Here is a 23,445-nt window from a genome sequence, read left to right on the forward strand (position 1 = left end):
AATTACGTGTCGCGCAACCATCCACCCGCGACGGACAGATGACACTTTTTTGAAACGTTGACGGCTCTCGTGGAAAATGAGATTTGGAAGAAAAAATCGGCACGCTGTAATAAGTACGACGTACGTTACCCTTTCTATTGGTATTGTTTCTTACGTCACTCAACGTACGGTAACATTCTATACAATTCGTCATCTCGTAAAAATAATCGAATAATGTAGGTATTATAATCATTATAATCATTAAAATCACATTTAATATCGTGCTAATTAGCGTGTAAATTATAAACATAGCTTACACTACATTCGGAAAACACATTGAAGTGTAGTGTAATGATATTCTAGTGTGAATATAATCGCATTCAAATTCAAACGTCGAATGCTACAATTACATTCAAATACAATATTGTGCCACAATGTAATTTATACTAGATTTATATTCAAACTACGCTAAAATTACACCGCGCTGTTCACACGCAACACTACATCTTCGTTCGGATCAGTGCATTGTAGCAAGAATCGCGTGCATGGAGATTAAAGGAGATTTAACCCCTCGTTTACGAAGAATTAGTAACATTTTTATTCAAAATCTTCATTACACCCGAACCCACTCGAGACACGATGCACGAACCCTTTCTATCTCTCCACTCCCTCGACCATTAACTACCGAAATTTAATAGCGTCGATTCCCCTAATACACAAACCTTCCTGCAAAATTTCAGAAATTTTCGACAAAAGGCACGGGAGTTATTAAGCTTTAAAGAGGGTGAACAAAACCGCGCCTCCTCATCCACACACAAACACTAACATTAGCATTTATTCATACAGAAAAAAACCTGATTTTTTTTATTCTCGACGTTTCAAGGTCCCCCCGAGTTCGAAAATATAAAAATTACGGGGGTGTAATTTTTTCGACCGATGGCCGTACTGCTACCTAGCTACTCTGCTACCTAGGCTACAACAGTCGGAAAAGTAAAAAGCGTGTTCTTAATCAAAAATGTTTTTAAAACTTCGCCCTGTAAAAGATCCCGTACACGGGCTTCTGTCGTAGTATAATGTCGTTTATAAATGGATTTATATTCGAACTTTTACGTATACAATACATTATACTCAACACTACAGCTATACGGTGACTGGGTATAGTGAAACGTAGTTTGGTTTATAACAGTTTAAATTCAAATTAACTACTCAACAATACATTGAAATTAAATGTAGTTTGAATTTAGTTATTCAAAATATTTACACAAAATACACCAAATACAGTGAATATAATCCATAGATCGACGACTAGTGCCTCCATCTGATGACTTAAAATGAAAACATCTTCAAATATAATCTAATATTAACATTTATTAATAATGAATATAATAAATATCATAACGTTAAAAAATTAATTGCATTGTCAGTATTTATTCAAGATAATTTATTTTTCCTTTTTATCCAATAAGAACCGAGAAGTTTCGGAATTGCCGTTTTATCGCCTTATAAATGTGGTAATTTAAAGCGACACCACACGGGAAAATTCTAAATTAGTGTATGAGGTCCAGGCGTTCTTATCTTTTTCTGTTTCACGAATTCCTTTTCCAATCGGGCCGAAGTATATAATATAGGAATATACGCGCTTCTTTCTTAACACGATAATTAGAAATATTTAATATCAATAAAAAGCGCTTAATTAATAACGAAACGTTCTTAGACAGAGTTCCTTATCGGTCAGATTTTCAATTAGCTTAGATTTAAAAAATAATAATAAAAAAAGCGGGGAAAGTATGAGAAAATCGGAGATTTTAATGCCATCTGTTGGTGGAAAAGTGAGAAAAAAACAGTTAAGGCAATTTCAAAAATCTGTCTGTCCGTCTGTTCTTCCTTAATCTGGAGAACGGAGTTAGACGGATGAAATGCAAACCTTAAGGGCGAGGCGTCCGATTAACTTTTTCAATTCAATTGAAAAATATTCTCCCCAACGGAGCCGATCGGCACGACTTTATTGTTATCAGGAAAAGTATGACGTACAGGGGCGAGACACAACTTAAACTAAGAGCATCGTGACGGAAAATTGCAGCCCGGCGTTGCGACAATGTGGCAGTAAATAATTGCCGGTTACGATACAAGGGTCAAACCGAAGAGTGTCGAGCTAACACGCGATTATCAACAGATATTTTCATAGGTCAGACGTGGTTTTCGCTAAACAGGCAATGACGTCACTATATTTTTAATGGCTGACGAAGAACGCTTCAAATCACAAATGACACTAGTTTTCCATCGAGAATGTCGAAAATTCCCGAAATTTGGCAGGGAGGTTGTTTATTAGGGAAATTGACACTGTTAAATTTTAGTGATTAAAAGTCGAGGGGGTGGGGAGATGGAGGGTTCGTGCATCGTGTCTCGAGAGGGTTCGGGTATAATGACGATTTTACCGGTTATCAGCATTTATAATTTTTTTTATAAACCCTCAAAATGAAGCTTTTTGCCATTTTATAATAGTTAGCAATATAAAAAGTTTTTTTAAAAATAAAATATCGTAACAGATGGCGCCACCAAACGTTGCCGGAAAAGTTAAGCAACTGGCTGCTGGATTTTTTTTAAGTAGATGGCTGGAAATTAAATCAAAATTTCAACACTAGAAAACGTAAATATCCCGTGTGAATTTTCTGTAATGCAAGTGGCCGACTTTGTGCAAAAGTGTATTATCTGCTCAAAAATCTTAAATGTTTAAACCGAAGGTCAATTAGTCAATTCGATTGCTTCGACCTCATTAAGCAGTTTCTTGTATTGTCGCTTAACAGTTAAACCACGTCACCTTTGTGGTTACGCGATAAAAGATAGGACGTGAGGAATCGCGTGTTTCTTGTTCTCGATTGCTACAGATTCCGAAGACGTTCCTACGTAGAATGGAAGAAAAGAATAACCAGAGTTAATAGAGTTAGCCAAGAAGCTTTTTGCAACCGCTTGGCGCTTGGTAACATTAAACCGCGCGTAGACGTTAATGAGAATGTCGTACCATTTACTTCTTAATCGATTTAATTAAATGGAAAAAATCTCCATACCGTACCTTCTCCCCTCCCGAGGAGATAAACGTCAACGTTACTTAAATTAAAACGGATCGAAAACGTATACTAAATTCATTGATATATCAGTAATTCTGCAATTTGAAATCTTTTTATAACCAGATGGCGCCACTTTTGAGAATTTTCCAAAAAAATTTATACTCCACATAAATATATATATTTATGCATAAATTTATAAAAATTTATGTATAAATATTTAAAAACATTTTTATTTTTATAAGTAAAAAAGAGAGAGAGATGGTGTATAGGCCCATTATGGTTACGCGTTGGGCATTGTGTTACGTAGGAACTCTACGTTTAGCGCTGTAACGAGTTACAGAATGTCTACTCCTAAATAAATACCGGTGCATAATGTAGGATATTTTTTATATAATCTGGAGGAAGAAATTTGCCCAAATATTGTTCTTTCGGAACAACGCGCCAAGAGAATTAGAGCCGATTTCTTTTCTCTTCCGTCTCGACAATAACCTAGAAGAATGGACTTTAATGGAAGAGTAGAAACAACAGACCAGACCGAGAAAAAGTTTGAAAAACGCGGAAATGACGTAAATAATCGGGTTTTGAAGGAGGCAATTCCGTTTATTTGTTATTTTTAGGTGCTTAAAATCCGGAACTTTCCACCCTTAATAAAAGGTGAAGGTTTTTTCTCTATTGTTAGTTATTATACGTAAGAAATATCTCTAATTACCTAAACATTTGTTTCTTTTTCTTTTAAATTTAAACTCCGTGTGGATAAAGGGAAGTTGCGGAGTTTCTTTTCTGATAATAGACAAGAGTAGAACGGATGAATGTCAAATTGTAAGAAGTCAAAAGAATTCTCTTTATAAAATATACATTTATGCAATAAATATTGACAGTTTCCCGAAACGTCCCTTCTCCTATCTTTCCACCGTTTCTATAACCTCCAAAAACCCATATTTCACTACTTACTATCGATTATATCGGTGGCTTATGGCCTCCAATAAAATACAAAAAAAACTGGTAATATATAGAAAACTATTCTTTGGCGTATTGAAAACACTCGAAGTCGACGATCGATCTGTTCGACGGGGACTTGGCCAACCCCAAAATATTCAATCGGGGGTCGCCGACTCCTTTCTCACGTAACGTCTTTCGTAAATAGCATAAACGAAGCTTACATTTACGTATGGAATTCTTTTACTTTTATATTCGGAGTAGCAGTCCGCAATAAAACTAAGACGGAGATTTAAAAATAAAACACTACCAGTCAACGTCGCAGTGTAAACGTCGGCTCGTGACGTGTCGCTCGGGGCAAAGGACAGATAAACGTGATTTCTAATAAAGAAGTTTCCTAGAAGTAGTGTTTTCCTGCCAGTAAGTTACTTAAGACAGTGCGAAGTGTTATAATTACGTAACGCACCCGGGTATAGGAGAAAATTCTAAATTTGTATCTGTAGTTTGGTAAATTTACACTTCTGTATAAATGTAAATAAACAAGATCTATACAATCTAGCGTAGACAGATGCAAATTTCGCGATATCTCTTTACAATTAATTACCGCAGCTTCGTTCTCACGCGCTGCATTTCGTTGAAATGTGTCAAAGGACGAGTGTGTGAAAATGTCGTAAATCTCGTAAACTGGCAAAGGTACATCATACGAGAATTACACCAGAAGTTACGATGGAATAATTCAATAAAGTTGCGTGTCTTCCTCTTGTTTGCGGTATGATAAATGTTAGTTTTGCAGAGTGTTATAAGCCATAACTGTCGACTAAATCACTCTTTATTTTGTTTGTATATAGGAGTATAAGGTGTTTCTCCCTCTCAAATGTTTCGCATCTCGCGGTTCTACACCGCGTTGTCTTATATAAAGACGTAGGGCGTATATAGAGCCCCTTATAGAAAACGATAGAATGTCAAAATCGGAAGAGAATACGAGGGTCGTACCCGTTATAAATTCATATATAATGCCTCACCTTTTCCTTTTTAAAACAAATCTTTCCTACGTAATTAACTTTCCCGTCTTCTAAGCTCTTGGAAACCGGTAAACTCATATTAATTCTATATTAAATGCTACATCATTCCAATGTACAGCCGTCCGTAATTGTTGAATTTATATATTGCCACGTTTGCAAAGTTATAATCCGATTGAGGGAGTGCAGAAAATGGGTTGGGAAGCATTTGCGGCTTATAACACGGGATGAAATGCCATATCTGCACGTGTAATCAGAGCTTTACTTCTCGTTTGGTCAAAGATTCTGTAAATAAAAACAGGATAGAATCGATATATCATCCAGGATCATTCTCGCAATGATCCGGGGTGATTAACTCGTTATCTCGAAAGAGAGGAAAAAAGAGGCTCTCTCCGGGGTTGATGGATGTTCTCTTGAGCTTTATTGACAATTACAGCTAAGTACCGCAGACAAATTACAGTCAACACACTACTCTGCAGCGTGACCAGGCAAACACACCCAGCAAACATATTTACATGGCTTAGTTCGGTGTAAAGGATTTACCGAGATTCCGAGTGTCGGTCTTGTTTCTGATATAAACAGATCCTTGGCTTCTCGGCTTCCCAAATGGCAATCGAGTTTAGTGCGAAGCAATCTTCTCTTTAAGAAAATTTGGTAGTAACAAATGTATGTAATGTTTACACGTCTTGATTTCTGTATTTTCTTAAAATAGCAATTTATACAAGTAAATGAAAGTGAATTTCTCCTTTTCTTTGTGTAAGCTCCTTACGTACCGATTAAGAAAGTAGTAATTTTTCTACCCGGGATGTTATGAAGCCTTATACTTAATAGAGTTGCTTTAATTAAATTTAGGTGTTTATCTCTCGGCGTTGGCCCTCGGCTTAATTAAATTTCCAGCACATAAAAATCCTTTCATTAAAACAAACTTTCTCTATCAATTCTTTATCGACTGTAACAAGTAGGATGCATCCGAGAAAGAAAGTTTGGACAAATGTAATTGGATTAAGTGAAATACTTGTTAAATACTTTATTAACTTTGATGATGACGTTCACACCCGTCGATGACTTAGAAATAAGACGAAATGACGAGAAAAAAGCAGTTGATGGGCAAAATAGAAACGGCAAGAAGAAGTTAGTAAGAAAGGAGTAATTTAAAGGAAAACGGCGATTAAGTCGTGATATGAAAGGAGTTTCGATGGGATTAGGTGTGGACCGTAAGGGAAAAGGAGAGTTAAAGACCAGAAAATCGCAAAATTAAACATTTAGTAGCCGCGAAATAAAAAATTAATTTTAAAAGACCTAATGGGATAGGAAAGATGAAACTTTCGGGAGAAATGGGATAGGAAAGATGAAACTTTCGGGGAAAATTGTTAATTTCGGGAAAATTAAAAAGGAATAGGGAAAATACGGTAGAAAAATCGTATTTAAGTTTAGGACAAAAGGATTATAGAGGTATAAAAGGGGGATATTTGGCAGAGTTAGAGAAGGCTAGGAAATATTAGAATTGAGTAAAATAAGTAGGAAAAAGAGGAGAATTAAGGAGAAAATGTACAGAATCTGAAGGATTAGCGGCAGAAGTAATTCGAATTTGGTGAAGTAGTTGAAAAAAGTAGCAAATATGAAAGAAATAAACTAATTAAAAGCCATAAAAGATGAAAATAATTATAAAGTTAATTAAAACTATTTTTTTTAAGTCAATGTTTATCAGAAGCGCATTTAAATGTAAGAATATTTTTGTCACGCAGACATTTAATGTTAATATTTACTAAAGAATATCAATTAGAAGAAGGGAAATATGTAAATTTTGAATGATTTTCTGAATTCAAATTGGAGATTTTTAATTAAAAAATATTACTTTCCAATGTTTAACTAACGTTAATAAAAGAAAATTTAAAATGTGTAGGCGAAGCGAGTCCGAGTCATGTCCTGTTCATCAGAAAGAAATGAATGGCACTTTCGCCATCATTTTCCTTTATAAATAGTCAAATTATTCATTTATAATCATTAAAAATTCGCCCGGTTTTTTCTCTTTCTTAAATTTAATTAAGCTGTTACGCTTAATATACTTTTTTCCCTACGTACAATTATCGAAATGTATTGATTTATGCGCCTGCTTTAACCGGTAAATGCATTAAAGTAGAAAAGAAACATTAGCGTGCGCCTTATTTTCGTGGTTAGTACCGCGAAAATTACTTCTTCTTGACAGTTTTATGGACTTTTAAACATAAAATTCCCTTTTATAGTCGATAAAATAAGAGGAGGAAGGAGGAGAATCTCTCTAGGCCAGGGTTTAATGGCAGAGGATGGTCACGCCTGGTCGACCAACATGGCGGAGGCGGAAGGTGGAGAACGTGTAGAAAAAATTCCGGTTTGACGCATTTAATTTTCTGCTCCGTTCCACAGACTCTGCCCCTGGAGATTTTTGGAGATCCGATTAACCCCGGGGAGTACTTCCGTCTCGTGTCGTCCCATAATGGAAGCGAGCCGACTGAACTTATCACCGACGTGGGAGAAGCATCTATCCGGAGTAAGATGGATGACTACACGTCACAGTACAGCCAGATTCGGATGGTTCTCGGCGGGTTGCACGCCTGCCAAGAAGAAAAGAGGAGGAAAAAATACCCTCCCGTCGAAAACGACGTCGGGCTTTTGAGGCACATTCCACGTTTCTACGTGGAATGGACGTCTGTTGGTTCGGTTAACAATTAGTAAAAGTTTAAAATGGAGGATTGATGCCATGACAATAAGAGATTCCTTACATTTTTCTTCGACGGGGGTCCTCCTTTCAACATATTTTATATGGCTTACTTCGTCCACGAGGTTTCTCCAAGGTGTCGATACGCTTTGCGAGATGGTGACGATGATGATATCGTTCTGGGATGATGTATTTTCTTAAAAGCCTCCTCCGTGGTATCGAGTTTCACACGATATATTTTGCGTTGTAAACATATTTTATTCATAAGATTTCTTGCCGAGAGTCTAATCAATAAAGTAGAATTTGATATAGGTTCTACAGTGGCGATTTATCGATACCATTTCTTCAAGATGGTTATTTATCTCGGAAGCCGTACGGAGGAAGATTTCGAGTGACGACCTTGTAAGATGGCATCTACGAATGGGTGTGGAAGATATTTACGAGCTTTATATGATATTTTATTGATAATATTTCACGAAAATAGCTTTTTTCCTCTCGAACAATTAGATTTTCTTCCATTGTAACGATGATATTTCTGGAAAATAGAAAATGCTTCGAGAAAGATTCTTCAGAGTATTTCGGGAAAACGCATTGAATTTTGAGTTTTTCTTGAATATTTAAATGTTATAAACATCTTTCGATTATGTCAAGTAATTCTTTTGGAATAAATTTATGAATTTTTCTAAATTAGTGGAGTGCGATTTTACGTTGAGAACCTCGCAAGGAGATACAGAAGGAAGATTGGGGGCTTCTCAAATGTTTTTGCAATTACTGGATAAAATTTTAATGTGGAAGGGATATATCTTTGCATTTTTTGAGTGCAAATGAAAAAACTCCATTTGCATCCACGGAAAGGAGATTTTTAGCTGCAACACACTTGTTTTCGCACTACACAAAGAACTACCGAACCGGTTTTGCAAAAGCAGTAGTGCACCGGTAGTTCTTAATCTGTGGCTCGCTCTCTGTCTCTCCAGGTGTTCTCTGCGCTCCTGTAGAGGGAGAGCCATAGATAAGACCAACTACCGACTCAGATAAGTATTTCAAAAATTCATCGAACGTGTGGTTTAAAGATTGTTTGTTCTTATATCCTGCTCGAATATAAAAAGACCCTCTCACAACGGGACTCTCCTAGAAAGAATTCTTTAAAAAAGCACACTGGACATCACGGAAGGAATCGAATTACGGCCGACAAATCGCAAAACAAATATTTTTACCATTAAATAATCCCGAAAAGGTGTCAAATAAAATGTTATATCCACCATCCATTTACAGAAATTTCACTCGAACAAATCACGCATTTGGGAAACCAACAGACGGTTGTTAAACTGTCACGCAACACGGCACAAATTGCTCTCTACATACGTAGCTCGGTAACTATTACATCACAGCTTCGAGAACGGAGTAGTTGATGTAGCGCTCACTACAGACGGGCAAAGTGTAGGGCGGCACTAGAGACATCGTTGGCAGTCGAATGCGTCAACCGCTAGAACGTGCCTTTTTCAAACTAAACCTATCACACCAGCCGCCTCGGGCCGTCTGTTGACACTTTGCACCGGCGAAACTAAACGGCCAACCTGGCTAATGTCGTCGGTCGGTAACAGAAGACAGACAAGAGACAATTAAGAAGGTGTTTTTCCGTCCTGGATCGTGTCTCCCACCGCCATCATACGCCCTCTTTTAACGTGTCGTCTCCCTAATCACGGAGCTCCTATTGATCTCTTCGGCCGCAGTAAGAGGTCGTAATCGAACCAATTTTCCTGCCTTATGTTCTACCAAAATGCTCCCTCCAGGGAAAATGGCTCCGGATAACTATCCCATTTTTCTCTAGACTATCGTTATTCGCAAATACTAAAAATTCTATTGTTAAGTTTATGAGGTCTTTGCCGTGGATGGTTAGGGGAGTGGCGCGTTCCACAAGTGATCCTCTTTGTCTTAATGTTAAAAAACTGTAATCGTTGCAGGATTTTCCACAAAAAAGAGCCGAAAGCGAGCGGCCGAAGAGGAAAAGAGCCGGAGACAACGATGATGATCGATTAGTCACCGAAATAATGACACGTCCAGTGTTGTTATCCACCATCTCGCGCGCTCCTCTACTCAGAAAACTCTGATTTTCTCCCTACTAAATCCTACCAGATTAATCGAACTTTCTCGGCCGTAGAAACGTGAAAAATCTATAAAAAGAATTCAGTAGATCCTTTTCTGAAAAAAACACTTTAAAAAATTCAGCTGTTAAACGATATTTAACTTCTCCTCTTTCACCTTAAAACCCATTAAAGTCCTCTTACACTCCGGCTTCTGCAGCAATTTTATATGTCAGATGCAGAAATTAGGCAGCGGCAGATTGATAAGTTGTTAAAGAAAACAAAGGTTTAAATCCAATTTTAAATGAAATTAATGGGATATATATTCTTTTTATCTTTCAAATTCTCGTATTTGCGGCAGAGACGGAAATGAGAGAATGATGGAATTGGTGAATAATAATTCATAATGTAAATAATCCCTCTCCGACAACGTTTGCGGCAGAAGAGGTTAGCCTCATAACTGTCAATCTGTCCACTCGTCCTTCTCTCCTCTTTCTTTCTCTCGTAAGTCTGCGACTGGTGTGGCCGTCCCGCGCCCCGGAGGACACTTAATAATCTATAAAAACTTTACCGAGTTTACAATAAATGGTGAATAAAGCGTCCACAAATCATGACGAATAAATTGTTCCATCGATTGGACGGGCGAGCCAAGCCGCTTTCTCTCTCTCCAGTCTTTCGCTTTACTAAAAGAAAATTGGCGTTTTGCGGGTTGTGATAAATATTTTTAAGTCGCGAGACCACCTGGGATACTTCTGGAAAAAAATTACATTTCTTTTTTTCTAGAATGGTCGAAATACCATCGGTTACTTCGGCAACATCCTTTTAAAATTAAGTTAGAAAGTTTTACCATTAGCTTTTCCGGTTTCTTTTGTTTCTAGAACTTAAAAAATTCTAGAAAATTAGCACTTTCTGACAGTCGGACCTTTACGTAAACTGAGTAAGTTACAAACATTAGTATCGGTTTTCATTATTTGCATTTAATCTCCTCGTTATGTATCTAGGCATTCCGAAATTCTAGAAAAGTTGACTTTTTCATACCGGGCTGCAATTTTTAATTATTTAATTTAAAATATACGCTTTCCACTTCAAATTAGTAGTGGCTTGCCCCTTTACTGTACGTCATATTTTTCCTTTCGGGGAAAAATGTTAAAATAACGTGACTTCCGGTTTGTACCGAAAGTTCGTGTACAGATAATCGGGGCCTCTTGCCCCTAACGCTTTCGTGTCTGGTCTCGACTTTTATTTATTTAACTTCGTTCTCGAGATTATGGACGGCCAGACATCAGACGGACATTGAGAATTTATAAGTGTACAGTCTTTTCAAATAATTTGTTAATTTTTTCTTGTTTCTGTCACTACAAAATTCTAAAATATATTTCTCTAGAAATTAAACCTCTGCTTTGGTTTCTAAAATTTAGAGTTTATTCTTTTTCATTTAGAATTTGTAGCTTTGTGCAATTCTTAAAATTGTGAACTTAAACTCTAGAATTGTAGAATTTTCTTCCCTTTGTTCCATAATTTAGAGTTCGGCTTTAATTCTAGAATGTAAAGGGGATTATTTTTCCATTTTCCGTTCCACTTAGTCTTTTCCCCTCTCCCTTTCTCTGGAAATTAAAGTTGTATGGAAAGAATTTTCGAACTATCCTGAGATGTAATCAATACACTGTTGTTAGAAGTGCACATCCAAAACTTTTTATAGTTTTAGTTTTCAGTTATAGAGCGGTTTTCGAGAGTTTTGCTGTTGCTTCACTCCAGAATTCCAAGGAAAAAAGTACTTCCTCTTCAAGAAAAATCCTTTATACGGAAAATAACCGAATCTTTCGTTATTATCATTTGCTCATTATTTAGATATAAATGTAATACACAGAGTCAGTTAACCGTGGCATAGTCGAGGTACAGTACGTTGCGAATACGAATCGTGAATTGCGAGCAATAAAATATTTGAATTGGAGAGAAATTTAGCCTTTACAACGGTTAACCGAATCTTGCTCCACCCATATAGAGGCGAATTAGATCTTAAAAATTTTACAGGAAAAAACTGGGCCGAAAGTTAACGAACTACCGAACCACCCCGGCCAAAAACAGGCAAATAATGCGTGTTTTTCGTCTGTTCGAGTGTCTGCTCTCCAGATAAAGGATACTTCCATCATCCCTGATTTTTCTTACGATAAAAATGGCGAGATGTTCTGAAAGCCACGTCTTTTCTGCAATACTTGGCCAATGCTCTCTTGCCCTCCGAGACGAGACCGATTGAAGGAAACTGGAGAAGGCAAAGATTTGCACGGGAACACACCGAAGAACGAGTCGACGTATAAATACGATTGACTCCCGCTATTTTAGAACACCGACAACGGCACGAACCACGGATTTAGGAGAAAAGAAATCCGATGAACCCATCGGGCGCACGTTCTTCGCTACATTGTGACAGAAGAGAAGATCTCCCGCTTTTCCTTAGTCGAGAAGAAGAAAAGAAGAAATGAGGCGAGAACGATCCTTCCGCTTGGTTTCGCCCGTTTACACATGTCCGGAACCGATGCTACAACACGCTCATCTGCCTTCTTCGCGCCGATAACACCACAACACTAATCCCTCGTCCCGTCAATGCCGACGTCTTCGTTTTCCCGGGATTTTCGTGCTATTTATATTGTTAATGGCCGTCTCCGTATTGGCTTTTGTCAAAGTCGCACCGGAAGAGGGTCGAAAATTCGCCTCGCGAGCCCACTTAATGCTATTTTTACTCCTCTCTTCCGGTCTCCGTCGCGTCATTTTCTAAATTACCCTTCGAGCCGTCTCTGTCATTTTTCCAGAAAAAGTTCGGAAAATCGAACGAGAGGCAGGAAAAATGCAAGAAAATGAATAATCGACAAGTTTTAAAACGCCTCCTACTGTACTCGACGTCCCAATTGCTCTTGAAGAAGAAGAAGAAGAGGAAGAAAGAAGAAATAGTTGGCAATGGACCACTTCTAGAAGTTATGGACTCTCCAAACCTTTAAAAATCTTTAGAATTTTCTCGTTTTCTACGGGAGAAACGCACGAATTTGGTCAGAAAAAAGGAACCAAATTCGGGACAGTAGCGACGAATCCCATAACGATTTTCCTCTCGTCCTCTCGGCCGTTCTGTGTTTTGGCTCGAGTAAGTTGGGAATTATCTTACACAATAAACCAAGGATGTTGCTTTACTGACGGGTTGTATTGTAAGTTATAAATAATAACGGAATTCAACTATACTTTTCTGCAGTTTTCCATACCAAAATATTTGCAGAAAGGAGAAAACATCCTTTGAAATTTCGATACGCCGGCTCAGTTTCTAAAGAATCTTACGGGCGGACATTCAAACGGACGAGAGTAATCAAAGAGAATACAAAATCCGCTTTCTAAAGAGAGAAAAATTAAGCAAAACTAAGCAATAAAATTCGGAGACGGCTTTTGAAATAAATAAATCAGCGGGGGAGAGCAAAAGGATCTTTTATTCAGAAAATAAATTTTTTTAGCAATTTTTCTAGGTAATTTGTAAAAGGCTACTTGGACGAAGATTGAATTCCGTCTGCCGAGAGCTGCTAAGCAACCGAGCAAAAAATTCGATTTGTAGATGGTGTTTTTCGGCCTTCCGTACTTCGTCCGAGCTGCAATTCCACAGATTCTTGCACAGAAAGGAGGAAGCAAGCGAGAGGAAAACTCATTTCCAATCGTAATTATCCGGCAATACGAAAATTTTATAGTGTACAGCATTTGTGAGCAATTACACAAACTCGAGTAAACATCTTCTCTCGCTAGTTTAAGTCCATTAAGGAAATAAAAGCGCGTAGAATCGTTCGATCCGAGTGAAAAAAACGGCAATTTAATAACACGCTCGTCGTCTCTACTTCGAAACACACAACAGATATCGAATTGGCAAACACGTGGAGTGTAGCAGATGCCGAATAGCACTCTTCGCTCCTCTCAAAATTTGCTTTGGGCAGTTTATCTAATGAAACATAAACATTTATTTTGCGCCTTTGTGTCAACAACCATGTTATTCTTGTTTCTAAAACGTTATACCGGTGTACGTACCGAACAATTATGCGATTTTAACGCTTCGTATCCTAGTCCGCAATTCATAAATACGTTCCTATGGCTTACGTTTATCTCGTTTGTTCAGAATTTTCTACCCTTTCGACGTCGTTCCTGTATATTTTTTGTAACGAAAAGGTGTAAAATAGTGTAATAACGCATCCTAGGCTGATAAAATGAGCGAATTTCCAGTGTCGTCCCACAATACGCGTACGAAGATTTCAAAAATGAGTGTAAATATATGGGATAAATGGTGTATTAAACACCGTTTACATTCTTATTTCGTAATTAATTTACGGAATTCTTTACACTCGACATTACTTGGGCACGTTATCACGTTACACATATATTAATGCATTGCTCCTTTCTTTTCTCTACGAAGGGTGATGAAGAGACAGAAGGAAAGGATGCTTCTCTGTCTCCTCTTTACGGTAGACCAAACGCATTAATGATGCGAAAATATAGCTTCTGCGCATCCACTCACCTTGCATTAAACTAATAATTTCTGTATAAACAAAGCGTCGATAATGGTTTTTTGTTAAAGAATCGCATCGTTCTTCTTCCATCATCAATCACATCCCATCTAAATTCTAGTCATTACCCTGATTATTGATATTTTTTTACTTTGAAGAATGCTCGTTCTGTATGCTGTAGGCGATTTTATCTGTCAACTTTTGTTTTCAATGTATTTTTTTATTTTAATGGTATTGTTTACACTTTTCAAATTTAAACTATTGATAACTGCTATAAATGATTAAGCGAATACAGAACAAGTGAAAATTGTAGTTATTTATCACGTTTAGAAGAAAGTGTGATCTAGGATTAAAATTATAGAGATAAAAAGCACAAAATTTAGATTGAATTACGCTACCACGCACCAAACGTGCCTTCTTCCACATTAACTAATACGTCGCCCAAGCGTGTGTCCGCAAAATTTCTTGAAAAGCGAAGCAGTTCTAGTTAAAATAATCTTGTAATACTTTTATAATTACTGTTAATTATTCCATTTCCCCCGTTTCCAGTCACAATTATCGAGATCAAATTGGCTTAGAGAGGTGAAAATCCATTTTTAATAATTAAACATTTATTTTTGCTATTCTGTTACGAAAAATATATAAAAAGTATGATAATTCACGAAGTTTTCACACCTTTCGGTTCAATTTATGTAAATTTATTCAATAAATATATTATAAATCTATTTACAATAGAATATCTCCAGCTGTAGATCATCTGATAATAGGATATATATACGGATTTCCACGTTCTGTTACACTACAATCGTTCCTTTCGGCTCCACTCCCATTATCTCTAGTTTTTGGCAGATCTACTGATCTCTAGTTCGCTAGTTAGCGGGCTCCTTCACACAGAATCGCTTAATTTAGTATATTTTAATATAGGTCAGTTCGACATTGGTGTAGAGAAAACCTTCTAAACTCTCCCCTAAAGGTCACGAACTCTCGAGAGTAGTTTTAAAATAGAGTTTTGTGGGCGTAGAATACATTTTCTCGATGTTAAAATATTGAAATTATCGCTTAAAAATGGTAAAATAAATGTAATATTCTGTCGTGAGTGTAAGAAATTCTAGGAGGAGAGAGAGAGAGAGATGTAATTTCCGCAATGGAGAAGAAAAATGGAAGGTATCTGGAATTATGACAGGGCAACACTTTTCCTCCACTTCACCTTAGTCTTTCTGTATCCATTCGATATTAACATTAACTATTTAGCCAATTAAACGGAAACATTAATAAAATATATTATCATAGACGAAATATCGATATTTTTATTACTCTAAATTGATTTCTCCAACGAGGAGTTGGCCTATTCTATTTTTATATTTCTGTATAATGTATTTTTTTCAATAAAGGTGAAAGGTTGGGGAATATTTTCTTGTAAATGTAAAGTTAGAGTAGCTTATTTATGTCTCCGTGGCCGAATTTTAATTAATAATTCGTGTTTAAAGAATGTACGCAGTTTTGTTACCAGTGATATCGATGGTAACCGCAGAGAATTGCTCAGAATTACTTAAAAAACGGCATTTATTCGAATTTCTTGAGAAATATATATATCTATTTTTAAGGTCACATTTTTGAAGATGCAGTGAATAATATATAAGGTATATTCACTAGAAGACCCTTCGAAGAGCTCAATTCCATCCCGTTGCAATGTCGTAGGAATCCGCCGCTTCATCGAATCGTCGTCGTCGTCGGTAACTATTGATATATCAGCATTGCACGATGCCGTACGGGATTTCTGCTAGCAAATTCTGCCGGTAATCGCTTAATAAAGCTATTCATTTTATTTATTGAGCTAGAAACGAGTAGAACCCTCATTTAAGGACGAGTGGCCCCGATCCCGGAGGTTATTTGACGAAGAAAGATCATCGTGTCGCGCGCATTCAATCAATCTAACTCGCGCCGTTTTGACCCGGCTCCCGACGAGAACTTCCGGTGCGGGTCAACTAACCGGATGTCGTCGACGGATACCTTCTGGAAAGAACGAAGAACGGTCGAACCATCGATCCGCACCGACGGAATCGGGTTCGGTTCTGGCTTTAACCGTCGTCGTTTTCCAACTATTTATGCTAGATGTTTCCGCCTCCGCGCTTCTTCCTTCCGCTGTTTTATGCAAATGAAGTGCACGCGCTGCCACCTCCTCCTTCAATCCATCTCACTAACTGCCATTAACAGGCGCTGGCTATCATTAGCTGGCTTGTCCTGCCTTGTCGCAAATTGTCGTCCGATTGTCGTTTGTTCGCATTTCTCACGTTCTCACTCGTCGTCCCACCCGAAATTTCGTCCCGGATGCTCCGTTTTACAAGGCCGCCGGGCGGAAAACCGCATAAAAATAAGAGGAAATGCCGTAGTAGCGACACAAATTGCACTTTTCCTAGGGGAGAGGGGCACCCGAAACTCGAGTTAGAGAGGGTGGCGAGTGCTTTAAGTCTTTCCATCTACCGTACTCTAAATGCGATTTCCTACTAAAGTGAATATTCGACGCCTCCGAGTAGAAAGCAGTTTACAGAATAGATTACCTTCGCATCGTTAGCGAAATTGAACCGCGATCGATAGGGAGGAACATCTTTCGGTTTAATTCACCCTCTCCAAGCCCGTCCTTCCCTAAGTAACAAGCGAGGTAAGCCTTAGCCGCGCGAAAAATCCCCGCAAATCCCTACCCCCTTCGTGCGGGATTTAATCGGCGGAGGAGCGAAACAGGTGTTAACAATTAGTATTCATTAATGTTGCGGTTAAGGTGGTAGAATCGTTAGGCGTAAGGTGCGAATGGCTTATCTATCGTCCGCAGCTTCACCTTACTCCTCCTCTAAATTTAAACGTGTTTCTTTTTTATTGTTTAGGCGTTAACCTTTGGTGAATTTATAGTCGTCCGGATAAAATCAAGCTAGAAATAACCCGATAAAATCTTTAAATGGAAAGAAATGATATCGATGTAAGAGGAAGAAAAATGGTTCTGCGAGGATATAATTTCTCTTCGGACTGAAAATGAAAAAGAAGGTTCTTTCTGCAGAATACAAAGTAAGAGAACGTGGATTTCGTCTAGGGAATAAAAGGTAAAAATGTTATATTTTCTCCCACTTTATGTCGAAGAATGCGTAACGAGGAAAATACGTTGCTTAAAGTTAAAATATAAAGGAATTCTTACACAATAAACCGAAAATTAATGCGTTTTCTTCTTCTGTAAGCTCGCCTATACCCGTTTTTTCCTGCAATTCGAAAAAAATTGTAGACTTATAAATTCCCACTGTCGTCCTTCCTTAATCTCCAGAATGGTGTGGAAAGCTTAGGGGCAGCTGGCCCGATTAACTGCAGCGAAACCTCGCACAACGAGCGATATAATTTGTGAAAAATGACTCGCTTAACGAGTGCCGAGGAGAGGGGAAGTCCTGGATGCGAGCGTGTTCCATCAGTCCGTGTTCGGCACTCGTTCAGCTAGCATCTTAGTGTCACTCGTGATCAGATATTTTTCCAAACTTGTGTTCGCACATATTACTTATAAACATCAACAACCATAGCCCGTTATATAATAAACACTCCAAACGATATGCCAAATTCTCGGGCTACGTAAAGTCTATAATTACATATTAGAAATTCATTATTTTGATTAGTGGTAGGCAGTTATACCGCCATCTCGTATTAAATTTAATGACCGATTCCAAATCAAATTCCAGAAATGTCTAAATTAAAAATTAACTATTTATAATTATTAAATTTAATACGAGATGGAAACATAACTATCCACCTACCTCTAGTCAAATTAATTAATTTCTAATATTTAATTATAGCCTTTACGTAGCCCAAGAATTTGGCATATCGGACAAATTATCCGATGTTTTTTGTTTTCCGCAAATCGAATTCGCATTTCGGGTTGGTTCATTCCGCGCTACAAGAAAAGATGACGAAGATTCACGCTCCTTAACAATGTTTATTGTATAATTTTCTTCGAATAAGTGTTATACATAAAACATTTGAGTATATTTTTTGGCGTGAAACGCATTATCGTATTTTACATTAATTTCTATGGGAAAATCGTTTCGATTAACGAGTGTTTCGCATTACGAGTAATACTCTGGAACGAATTGTGCCGGTTAAGCGAAGTTCCACTGTATTATCATTTCAAACCAAAAATTTCCTCCAAAGGAGTTAGATAGGTGACCGGCACCACACTATCGCTAACAGGAAAAGTATTATGTACAAGAACAAAGCGCTACTAATTTCAGACCGAGAACATATATGAGAATTTACCTTAAATCAGAGTTTCTCAACCTGGGGTGGCGGCGATATTAAAGAGGAGTCGCGAAACAATAACGAAATCATTTTATGAGAAAAAATCATTTATTATAAACTTATAAACATTTTACTTACAATAAGTAAACACGTAAAGAAAAAAATTAATGCGACGGTCGCATTTGTTTTTCATTTAAAATTTTCTTCGTAGGTGGATCTACGTTAGAAACACACAAAAGCGAATTGTTTTCGAGCGGCGTATTTAGTTTTTAGCGCAACCATAGGCGAAAAACCCTTTTCGCGGAGATAAGACGTGGCGAAAGGGATTAATATTTTCAATGCTTCTGTGACTAAATTTCCATATTCAAATTGCAGTTGTAGCGTTTCGATGAGCTGGTCGTCATCATTTTCACTAAACGGATTCGGGACCCGTCTCTCGGAGAAATCGTTTTTATCTTCCGGGAAATACTCCGTCAACCGAGTTTTTACTCTGTCGAATATTCATTTTTATATTTACTATTTGGGGGGGGCGGAGCTAAGAAGGTCGAGAATCGCCGCCTTAAATCTTTAACTCTACAATAAAATTTTCTCCACTTTATTGTAAATTTAATTAATTTTTCTAATTTCCGTATAAAATAAATACCAATAATTGATTAGAAAATGTAGAAATATTCATTAAAAATTAAGAAAAACGAACGCATTTCGGTAATTTAAGAACGATAAGGGAAAATTGAAAAGGAAAATATAAAAATGGCGCATTATTTTTGATTAAAAAACTGACGGCTCAATTGATGAGGCGTAAAAGTCTTAAGCGCAGTTACGTCGGCAGCAATCTCGGAAATGATCGAAATGATTTTGTACGGGGGTCGGACTTGTCAATTATCGAAAAGGTTTCCCCGGGGAGCGACGTGTAAGGAAAAATTTTCGTTCTCATCACTCGCCGCCGATTCCGAACTTATCTTTTCGCATTTAACTGCCATCTGACAGACAAAATGAAAGGGAAATATAATAAACCTCATCGGAAAGTGGAGAACGGATGTCGATTATCGACCGGAAGTGTTAAAAGACAAAACTGCCATCGACTTGTTGTCGTAATTCCCGTCGCATCGGTTATCGCTTCGTTCTTTATCTCCGTCGCCGCTACAGAAACGGGGCTCCATAAACGGTAAAAGATGTTACACCGCGCCTTTTAAAGTAACTTACGTCCTCCTTTAAACGCTTCTCGTCCCCGTCTTAATGGAAGGGGATGCCCGGCCTCCCCCTCTCGCAATTTCTGCTACCACGTTTCTATTGGTCCAATTACTTTTAATTAAACAATTAAACCACGAAAACCTATTGTCACCTCTTAATTGGATTCTCCGTTGCGGTTTCGGGTTATTAAATCTCGTCTCCTCCGTCATTTAACGGAGAAATGTTGAAAACGAGAAGACGAGCAAATGTTTTCTATAGATTCGATCCTAGTCCTTCCACTTCTGGACCGTATCCAAACGAAGGTAGGTCAATGGACAATTAGCTAAGAAGACACGCTACTCGACCGATTTCTTATTGTTTCCGCCCTTCTATTTATCTTTCTAACCTCCCCCCGCTTACACGACTAGAAGCGAGAACTGCGCAGACGTTACGCGAAATAAATCACTTCAATCCCTTTCTTAGTGCCTTCTTCGTCTCGGCGATGTTCGGAGCCGGAGTGATGGCCATTGATTCGTGCCGAAAATGAAAGGAAGATAATTATTTACGGGAGAGGAACACTTCTTATTATCAACCCCGTAGATAGAAGAGAAAATTTGGCACTCGAACACAATAAAGTGGATTAGCTCGGCTGTCACCTTAGCTTCTTCCCCTTTCTCTCAACGAGTAAATTGCTGTTAGGAGCACGATATGTTCTCGTCTCGAGAGGGACGATGCTTGTTATTTCTAAGTCGTGCATCTGCACCGACGAAACACGGTATATTTTCGGCACGGGAAAATGTTAAATGGACGAAACGAGACTCCACGTCGTAATTCTTGCACAGAAACACGCACCCCTGCCACGTTTTTTACGTGTAAATAATTAGATCCGGAAGAACGAACGTTATCGTTGACTAATAGGAGCCAATGAAATAGTAAAGTACATTTCGTACGGATAGTGCTTTCTAGTACTAATTCTCGAAGCAATTTTCCTTATTTGCTGCGAGGACAATTAGTCGAAAGCTTGTTTAAATAAAAACATTATTTCGTACTCACGAACACCGGGTGTAAGAAACACAACTGGCACATGCAAATTAGAATTTAGTCCGCGCGTAGAAACCCCGTAATAAGGAAGGAAAATAGACATTTAGTGAAATAATCCGAGAGAAATGGACGAACGATTAAAAGAACAAGAGAAGGAATTGCTCACGTCATCCTTTTATCACTGTCTAATTTGGCTCTCGTTTTCTAGTTAGTTCGTTGATCGTCTCGGATTAACTGCGTCGCATTAAACGGGCAACTTCCCCCCCAAACGAGCATCACTTACAAAACAAGAAAAAGAACTTAATGAAAATTCTCTAAGCATCCAAACAATTCCAGAAACAAAAAGCAAGATTTAAGAACGAGAACAACTTATAATTCTGTCTTCTTTTTGCCAGGAAACTCGTGTTTATCTTCTCTGTATCTGTACGGAAGTGTAGAGAGGCTTTCATCTTATATCACCTGTTATCGTGTCATTTAGGGGAAACATCATCCCCTTTTATAAGGTGATAACGCCTGGCTAGACGTTAGAAAATAAATCACAAACGAGAACAAAAGAAGCGGAAACAAAGTCTAAATTAAGGAAGAGAAGGTGGAAAAAATGTGGATGATGAAACAAGAGAAAGATTAGAAAGAAGAACGAGAGGAGCAAACGGTGGTAGCTCGATAAAAATTCTATTCTTTCCAACGGAAACAAAAAATGTAACCGTGATATTAATTATATCTTTGATTATTCCCGTTCGGGTTATGATATTACCATAATTGTTTTGGCTTCGTTTCAAGCATTTTTTTTCGTATTTAAAAAATAAACGATTTTTTCTATTCTAATTCTTCGTCAATGAAGTTGATTTGCTGTAATCCTATCAACCGCAAAACTCTTAGATTATTTATTGTAAATAGGCATCTTTCCAACGGAATGGCTTGCCAATATCATTTAAAATTTATGTAAGACGTAAGGCAAATAAAATGAGAGGAAGGAAACGAATTGTACTATTGTTTCTACCACCGTTTTCTCATTTATGTTTGCATCTCATCGGCACCTGTCTGATATAAAGCGGGTCGTAGCGAAGATTGCTTTGTCAGCTAACGTGGAACTCTGTTTAAAAATTCATACGTGAGAACATTACATTTCAAACTTGCATGAAAGGAAATTCGTTCAAATAAGTGTAAATTTACGTATAGAACAGTTAATCTATTGTATGGTTGAGTTCAGACGTACAGAATCGAAACTCGAACTCGCATAATAACGGCATATACAAGAAAACTACGATAACATTACATTAACTCGATTATAACAATACTAGGAAATAGATAAGATGCCCTTATACGACGAGTGATTACATAAAGTATACAAGATATCAATTACCCTTAAGTATACGCAAAAGCGACCAATTAATAGTAATTAATCTTTTAATACCGTGAGGGTATCCGGTGTCGTGAAAGCCATTTCCATAAGGGTTATATAATTAAAGGGCCATATATATACAGTATTAGTAGTTTGTTTACGCTAGAAGCTATCTAGCTCTATAAATTACCAGCAGAATTATACCAGTAGATGTAATATAGTTACGCGTAACTTTTAGGCTATCGTGTAGACATAACAAAATAATGATACGTAATCATTGACGCCGACGGGATTTATTTCGGGTGGTGCATCGGTGCACAACGGAACAATTAATTGACCGAGGTGAGTGAAACACTGCCGTATTAGGAAAGATTAACGAAACTTTGCAATTCTCACCGTATTTTATTTCTACTTTTTCTCTCGTTTCAACATTTTTGTTACGTATAAGTTGCGTACAAGGGCGCCGCGCCCTTGTACGTAACTCATAAAACACGAGTTGCGGAATTTTTACACTAATTTCTTCTTGTCTTCTCTATTTCCCCTTTGTTAATATCCGCACCAAACAACGATTTTGGCACAGGGGCGAATGTGTCCACTTCTCCTAAAAATTTTTGCCATTTTGGCACGAGATATCTTGCCCGGGGACACAATTTTTCTCTCTTTTTTTTTACATTTCCGAAGCTAAATCTAACTTAGAGAGCAGTAAATTTGATGGAGATTGAAAGCAAATGGGAATAAGGAGACGGCAATCCCTCGCCACGTCCAACTGCACCGACTGACTCTGCAAACAAAAAAGAAGTTTTCTGAAAAACAAACTGTCGCCCGCGAGATTACCGTGACTTTGAAATGCTCGATAGAAGCAAAGCTCCTTTGTGGCCTCGCCATTCTTCTTTACAAGTCAATCCAAGCAGAATGGTTACAAGTGCTACCTTTAAATATTCCTCCTCCGGGTATAATGATGTTGGAAAGACACGTCTCTCCCACTTTGGGGATTATGCGGAACGAGTTTAACATTTGAATGGAAAATTGCGTATGGTGAAAGCTCAGAAAAGTTCATTTAAATGATCGAGTACCCGTAGTGCGATGGGGAATTTACGCACGAAATGCAGAAATCTACCTACGGTTACCAGTTACTAAAACTATACGTGTGTTTTCGGCCGGTGCCGTCGAGTAATTAGTGGACGACCATCCCAAATTCACTTAATATTTGCACTTTTATCGAAAAAATCCTGCCGCGCAACATACAATGCGGCGAAAGTAAATTGGAAATGGATTTTAAACCGCTCTAATTAGGAAATATCACAAATAAAATAAGAAATGCGAGTCGT

Source organism: Centruroides vittatus, unplaced genomic scaffold (genome assembly GCF_030686945.1).
Source record: "Centruroides vittatus isolate TY-2023 unplaced genomic scaffold, ASM3068694v2 contig_351, whole genome shotgun sequence".
NCBI classification, from domain to species: domain Eukaryota; kingdom Metazoa; phylum Arthropoda; class Arachnida; order Scorpiones; family Buthidae; genus Centruroides; species Centruroides vittatus.